Here is a 7,870-nt window from a genome sequence, read left to right on the forward strand (position 1 = left end):
CTGTAATAGTTGATATCTGGCTGTCCTTTTTATAATGCAAAGTGAGAACTTTCCCTACTGTGTTTGATAAATGTTGTCCAGGTTCAATTGCCAAGAATGTGTTGTCTAAAATGCCTGTTTAGTTTTCAAGGATGGAACTCCACCCTTTACTTGGTTTTAAGTATGTATGGAATGTTATGATAGGACATAGTAATAGTAGTGGTCAGATGTGGAAATGGTAGGGAGACAAATATACATGTGAAATAAACTCAGTATTTTAATAAAGTAAAAAGAAAGAAAGAAAGAAAGAAAGAAAGAAAGAAAGAAAGAAAGAAAGTAGACTTGAGGTTGCCTGAGGCTGGGGAGTGACTACCAACTGGCACAGGGGTTTATTTTGGAAACTTAACTGTTTCTCGTAGTCAACTGAGGGTGGCCCAACCTTGGGAATATACAAAAACTTCTAAGCCTTGTAACCGGCTAAAGAGTGAAACTTCAAAAACAAAACAAAAAACAAAAAAGGTGTTGAGCATCATGGCACACACCTTTAATCCCAGCACTTGAGTGGATCACCACTGGGGCTACTGAGTAAAAAGTCCTCCAAAATAAACAAGTGAAACTCAAGCTGGGGAAAATAGCTCATACCCAGAGTCATGGTGCTGGGGAGACAGCAGCAATAGAATCAAGCAATTCTGCAACTACATACTGAGTTTCATGGCAGCCAGGCAAAGGAAGGGAGGAAGGAGAAGAGTGGAGGGCAGAAGGGGGCAGGGAGAGAGAGGAGAGGGAGGGAAGGAAGAGAGGGATAGAGGGAGGGAGAGAAGGAAGGAAGAAGGAGAGAGAGGGAAGGAAGGAAAGAAGAGAGGGATGGAGGGTGAGATAAAAGGAAGGAAAGAGAGGGGGAGAGGCAGAGAAGAAAAAAAGACAGTGAAATCCTCTGTAGTATGAAAATTATAGCTCAGGGAAACAACACACAGCCACAAGCAGATGGGGGCTTGGGATGCGGATAAGCTAAAGAAGATGGCTCCCTGATCTTGGGCCTCTCCACTCCTGAAACTGGGCAATGTGAACAGAACCCCAAATCCAATGTGTAAAGAAGCCCAAACAATATATATCCCTGCCCCTAGCACTATAAACCAGAAGATCCAGAAGCCAATCTTATCTAAGCAACCACCTAGGACGAAGCTCTGTAGAAGCTGGGGGTGGAAGTGGGGGTATTCAGGAGGTAGAAATAAGGTAGCGATGGGCTGAGGATGTGGCTCAGGCGTTAGAAGGTTGCTGAGAATGAGTGTGAGGCTGGGTTTCACCCCAGCACCGCAGGGAGGAGGGGCAAGGCCATAGCAGCCAGCACAATCTTCCAGAGTTCTTACCTAAACCCTGAGTGGTCTCCAGCCCCAGAGAGTCCTGCACTGTCACTCAGCAAAGGAGTCCAGTTCCAGTAACCACTTGCAAAGGTTCAAAAATATTGAAAACAGGTTTCATCTAATAGTGACTATTTCTGAGATAGGATCTCTGGTAGCCCAGGCTGTCCCTGTATTCAACGTGTAACTGCGGAGGAGATTAAACTCCTGATCCTCCTGAATTCTAGAACGTCAGGTGTATGCCACTGTGCCCAGCTGCCTGTGGTGCTGGGGACTGAACCCAGGGCTGTGGGCACACTAGGCACGCTATGTTCCTAGCCCTCACTGCTCTTTTATAGGACCTTTTTAAGGATTATGGATATGCGGGACTATATAACATGCTTAGTGATTTGGGGTTTTGAGACAAGGTTTCACTCTGTAGACCAGGCTGGCCTCAAACTCAGAGATCCACCTGCCTCTGCCTCTTGAACGCTGGGATTAAAAGTGTATGCCACCACATTCAGCTGCTGGGTGAATTGTAAAGGACTTTTTTCTCACTTTAAGTCATGTGTTTTTACTATTATTGATTGTTGTTATTTTATCATTATTATTGCAAGTGTGTTATTATTAATTATTATTATTATTATTATTACAGAGGTGTATGATGTGTGAGTGGAAATTGAGTCTCTCCTTCCAACATGTAAGCTCTGGGGGATAGAACCTAGGTTGTCAGCTGCTGAACCACCTTTCTGGCTCTAAATTATATATATATAAAGATTTATTTACTTATTATACATAAGTACACTGTAGCTGTCTTCAGACACACCAGAAGAGAGCATCAGATCTCATTACAGATGGTTGTGAGCCACTATGTTGTTGCTGGGATTTGAACTCAGGACCTCTGGAAGAGCAGTCAGTGCTCTTAACCGCTGAGCCATCTCTCCAGCCCCTAAATCATATATTTTCAAAGCCTTGACTTAAGTGATCTCTTAAGTGGTCATAGCTTCTCACCTAGACTCTACTGCATCTGAATATTCATGTAATTACATACCAAAAGTACCTTTCTGCAAGATACAACCTAGATAGAGACACTTTCCAAAAACAAAGTTTCCCTCGGGATTTAAAATAGCTGGAAGGTAATCTAAAATTGGATCTAAGCTTCCTCTCTTACCAGAGAATGGCAAACGAAGGCGGTATTGACTCCCAACTAAGGTCAAAAATTTTGATTTTCATAATTCCTGGGCTATCTGTTCCAGAAATGTGTCGTTCCAGTAAGCACTTCAGAATCTTTATTTCTACAATAATCCTAGTCACTAAGTAATAAGCCCATGTCCACTTCCCTTTGGCTGTGGGAAACACAGATGGTTCTGGAGGAAGCAAGTGACCTGACCTTTGACCCCCCTCAGCCTCCCTGACACAGAGGACGTGACTATCCTCGGAACATCAATTAGCTACACATGCAAATGAAGATAACAGGCACCACCCTCAAAGGAGAACCCTAGGGAAGAAATGAGACACTTGGCTGAGAATGGGAAGTCCCAGTCCATTACTGCAAAAAGGTCAAGGCCAGAACCCAAAGCAACTAGTCACATCCACAGTCAAGAACAGAGAGGATAGATGGATGGATGGATGGATGGATGGATGGATGGATGGATGGATGGATGAGTGGGTAGATGGGTGGGTGGGTAGGTGGATGGATGGATGGATGGATGACACGCACATACTGCTCAGCTCACTTTCTTCCCTTAAAAAAAAAAGATTTATTGCTGAGTAGTGGCAGTGTTGCCTTTAATACCAGCAGAGGCAGGAGTATAGCTGTAAATTCAAGAACAGCCTAGCCTACAGAGCTAGTTCCAGAACAGCCAAGGCTACACAGAGAAACCCTATCTCAAAAAAATAGATATAAAAATAAAAAAGATGTATTTGTTTTTATTTATTTATGTGTGTGTATATATATGTATACACATAGGGATGTTGTATACACCTAGGGATGATGCAGGCTTATTAATGTAATTGATGGTTCCGTCTCTATAGCCAGTCCTCACTGGCTTCTGCAACAACAGCGAGCGGTAGTGACTGATATTTTAGGACTGTGTGTGTATATGTATATATACACACACACACATATATGTTTTCTTTTTGAGACAGGGTCTCTCTATGTAGCCTTGACTGTCCTGGAACTCATTTATGTAGACCAGGCTGGCCTCAAATATCAGATATCTGCCTGCCTCTGCCACCACACCAGGTTCTATTTTTATCTTTTAGTTATTTATATTTGTGTGTGTTTGTGTGTGGGTTGATACACTTGAATGCAAGTGCCCACAAAAGCCAGAAAAGGGATGCTGGCCCTCCCTAGCACTTGAGTCACAGTTAGAAGCCACCCTACCTAGGTCCTCTGCAGTGCATACACTTAACCGGGCCATATTCCCTGCCCTGCTGTCCTCTTTTACACGGTCCAGGACCCAAACCTAGGAAAATGTGCCACTCCCTTTTAGGCTGTGTCTTCCCATATTAATTGACACAATTACAGAATCCTACCACAGACATGCCCATAACCCAGCCTGATCCAACTCCTCACTGAGACCCTTCCTAGGGGACTTCAGACTGCACCAAGATGACCAGTCAAAAGCCCAATACAACTGTATTTGGTACTTTTCTGTGGCTGTGATCAAACATCAGAAAGAAGCGTTTATTTGGCTGGGCTTATTGGTCCAGAGGGATAAGAGTCCATCTTCATCATGGATGGGAAGTACAGCAGGAGGCCTCTGGAACAGCTGAGAACTCGCATATCAAACCACAGGGGAAGCAGAGAGCAAACTGGGAATGATGGCGTATGGTTTGAAACCGCAACACCCACCCCGTGACATATGTCCTTCAGCAAGGCCACACCTCCTAACTGCCCCAACAGGACCACTACTTGGGGACCACATCTTCCAACGTCTGGGCCTACATCTCACTGAAACCATGATTAACAATGATGAACACCATGAATCGGTCGTGTTAGAGTGGACAGTGGCTGTTGGGCCTCCTGTGTTTTCCCTTTGCAAAACCAAAAGCAAAGTAAATGTCCACATACCCAAATGTATCATTTCAATTAAATGTCTGTACACTTGGAAATAAGTTGGCTTCAAATCTTGCTCAACTTTCTCCTCTGCATGCTAAATCATAATCGTCTCTAAACTGTCTCGCAAAAAAATATCTAGTTAAGAAACTCATTTCAAAAATTAAAACTAATGAAGAGGGAGGGATGATGCAGGCTTATTAATGTAATTGATGGTTCCGTCTCTATAGCCAGTCCTCACTGGCTTCTGCAACAACAGCGAGCGGTAGTGACTGATATTTTAGGACTGAGGTTTCTGTAAAGTTAGTGGACTGAAGAAAGGCAGATGTTCTTGTTCCTCACCCCCACCAACAAGCTTAGAGGAGTGGGAAATGTAACCAACCAGTAAGGGAGGCAAAAAGCAGAAATGACTGGATGCATTAGAAATCAATGCCGTCTTTCGTGTATCACATGAAAGTTTTGGAGTCCCGGGGTTATGGCTGGTGTTGAGTGGGTGTTTACAGCCAATAGTTCTCTGTCATACACATGACAGAGGACCCTTGGCTTTGCTGGGATATCCCTTAGCTTTCTCACTGTTGTGATAAAATAGCTGACATAAAGGACTTACAGTTTCAGGGGTTCTTGCATGGTTTGTAGGCCCCCAGGCCTTCCGTTTCAGGTTTTTTTTTTTTTTTTTGCATGGTTTGTTGGCTCCCGGAACTATGGTTTCAGGGGTTCTTGCACTGTTTGCTGACCCCCAGACAGTGAGAATATGAGATGGAGGAGGTTAACCGCCTCCTGCTAGTCAGAAATCAAGATGAGAAAAGGGGACTAGGGACCAGGTATGATCTTTAAAGACATCCCCCCAGTGACTTACTTCCTCCAGCAAGGCCCTACCTAAATAAAGTTTCCAGAACTTTTTACAAGAGCAGATGAAGAACATTCTGTTTTGCAAGCATAGCAAAGGCCTACATATGTAGATGGCTGCGTCTTCAGGTGCAGTTAGTGTGGTGATGCCTCTCTGACAGTGATGCTGAGGCAGAGCGTAGCACAAGCTGCTGATGGCACTTCCTGGGCTGGACACCCATCCTACAGGACCTCCCTTGAACAAGGGTCAGAAAACCCTTGGCCACAGACCCATGGGTCAAATCGAATCTTCCACCAGCTGTTGTCAGTCTATGAGTCACAAATGAACTCAACTTTTTTTTTTAAAGCTTGGATGGGGGGAGAGGGGAGGGAAGAGGCTGAAGGTGTCACTCATAGACAGAAGGCTTGCCTGATATCCATGAAGCCCTGGGTTCCATTTCCAGCACCACATAAACCTGGTATGGTGGCTCACACCTGGAAGCTGAGCAACCCGGAAGCAGAGGTGGGGAGATCGGAAGATGATTCCAGATATGTGTGTGGCGTTTGAGGGCAGCATAAGCTACCGGAGACCCTACCTCAGGAAAAGGAAATTAGTAAAAGGGATCACATAGACTGGCATGTAAAAATTCAAGTGTCAAACCAATGTCACCTTTCATTCATGTATAGTCTGTGTCTGTTCCATGCCACAAAGTTGATTGTAGAAAACAGAGATACTTCATAGCCTACAAGTCTAATATGATTCTAGACCTTTACAGGAAAAGCTGGCTGATTTCTGTCAGAGTGTCCTGTTCAAGATATTTCTTCTTGTTATTATCCTTTCTTTTTTTAAAGATTTATTTATTTTTATTAGTATGAGTACACTGAAGCTATCTTCAGACACACACTAGAAGAGGGCATCCCATCCCATTACAGATGGCTGTGAGCCACTAATGTGGTTGCTGGGAATTGAACTCAGGATCTCTGGAAAAGCAAGCAATTAGTGCTCTTAACCACTGAGCCATATCGCAAGCCAGCCCTTGTTCTTATTCCTGACTTTTTGTAACTTGTTCGGTTTGTTTTTGAGAAGGTGGCTCACTCTGTTGCGAGGATGGCCTAGAACTTACGATGTAGCCCAGATGGACTTTGAACTTGACACTACTTTCTCCCTTAGCCTATAGGCCTAAAAAGACAAATAATCTCTCTTTCTCCATCTACAACCGAGCTATGGCCACAGACGCATCTTTAAAAAAAAAAAAAAAAAAAGTGAAGATAAGAGTATTACTATGTAGACTAGGCTAGTCTCAAACTAATAACCAGGTCTTTGCCTCTGAGTGTCAGGATTTTAGCCATGTGCCACCACACATTCAATATTTTTTTACACAAGATATTATTTTTAAAAACGTTTTTTGACAGGGTTTCACTATGTTGCCCTGGATGGTATGGAACTCAATATATAGACTAGACTGGCATCAGACTTACAGTAATTCTCCTGCCTCTGCCTCCCTGGTACTGAGATTAAGGACATGCACCATCATGAACGTTTGAAGGTGCCACAGATGAATGGTATCTTCCTCTATTGGCTATCTTGAGACAAGGCTGCTCACTAAACCCACACCTCACTATTAGGCTAGACTGACTGGCCAGCAAGCTCTCAAGCTCCTCTTGCCTCCAGTCCCCGACCCCAATGCTAAGCTTACAGGCATGCGTGGCCATGCCTGCCTGGCTTTCTCCATAGTTGAGGAGGGAATTGAACTTAGGTCCTCAATCTTGCACAGCAAGCTCTCTTACTCCCTTACCTACTGAGCCATTTCCCTGGACCCTTCAATAGTTTTTGAAGGGTGATTACCCAGAAGGACCAGAGGAACTGGGAGGGAGAGGAGACTGTTTAGTAAGTTGTCTCTGTCTCTGTCTCTGTCTCCTGCTGTGAATCAGATGTTAAGCTCTCAACTACTGCCCAAGTGCCATGCCTGACTGGCTGCTGCCACACTCCCAACCATGAGAGCCGTGGCCTCATCCTCTGGACATGTGAGCCCCTACAAGTTCTTCCTTTCTTTTATAATCCCTTTGGTTATGGTGTCTCCTTACAGCAATAGAAAAGTAACCAAGGCAGTCATTCTCACCTAAGTAGTGAGTTCTAGGCCAGCCTGAGCTACATAAGACACTATCTAAAGGAGGAAAGGGGGTGGGGTGGGGGCTGGAGAATTGACTCAATGGGTAAGAACACTTGTTCTTGCAGAGGACCTGGCTGGATTCCCAGAACCCACATGGTGGCTCACAACCATCTGTATCTCCTGTCCCAGGGAATCCAGTGACCTCTTCTGACCTCCGTGAGCACCAGGCATGCATGTAGTGCACACATATACATGCAAACAAAACACTCGTATACAAAAATAATAAAATTAATAAATCTAAAACGGATCTGTAAAGGCAAGAGAAAAGGAGGCTATGGCTCTGTGGTAAGACTCAAAGTCCAGGCCCAGGAAGGGGGGGCAGCAAATGATTGTAATTGGCAAGTGAATTTATAATGAACAATGTCTACCATAGTCAGTAAGAACCAAAGGCGGAGCAATGGTGGTGCACACCTTTAATCCCAGCACTTGGGAGGCAGAGGCAGGCAGATTTCTGAGTTTGAGGCCAGCCTGGTCTACAAAGTGAGTTCCAGGACAGC

At 44.4% G+C, this 7,870-nt stretch overlaps 1 protein-coding gene and 1 pseudogene across 2 annotated transcripts in view; one reads left to right on the forward strand and one right to left on the reverse strand.

The window, feature by feature from the left end:
• The window catches only part of Pitpnc1 (phosphatidylinositol transfer protein cytoplasmic 1), a 265,034-nt gene that overhangs the window by 232,791 nt on the left and 24,373 nt on the right, over positions 1 to 7,870 (reverse strand). The gene's annotated exons all lie outside the window — the stretch shown is intronic.
• Positions 1 to 7,870, forward strand: part of LOC110306221 — a 31,819-nt pseudogene that overhangs the window by 918 nt on the left and 23,031 nt on the right.

Source organism: Mus caroli, chromosome 11 (genome assembly GCF_900094665.2).
Source record: "Mus caroli chromosome 11, CAROLI_EIJ_v1.1, whole genome shotgun sequence".
NCBI lineage: Eukaryota > Metazoa > Chordata > Mammalia > Rodentia > Muridae > Mus > Mus caroli.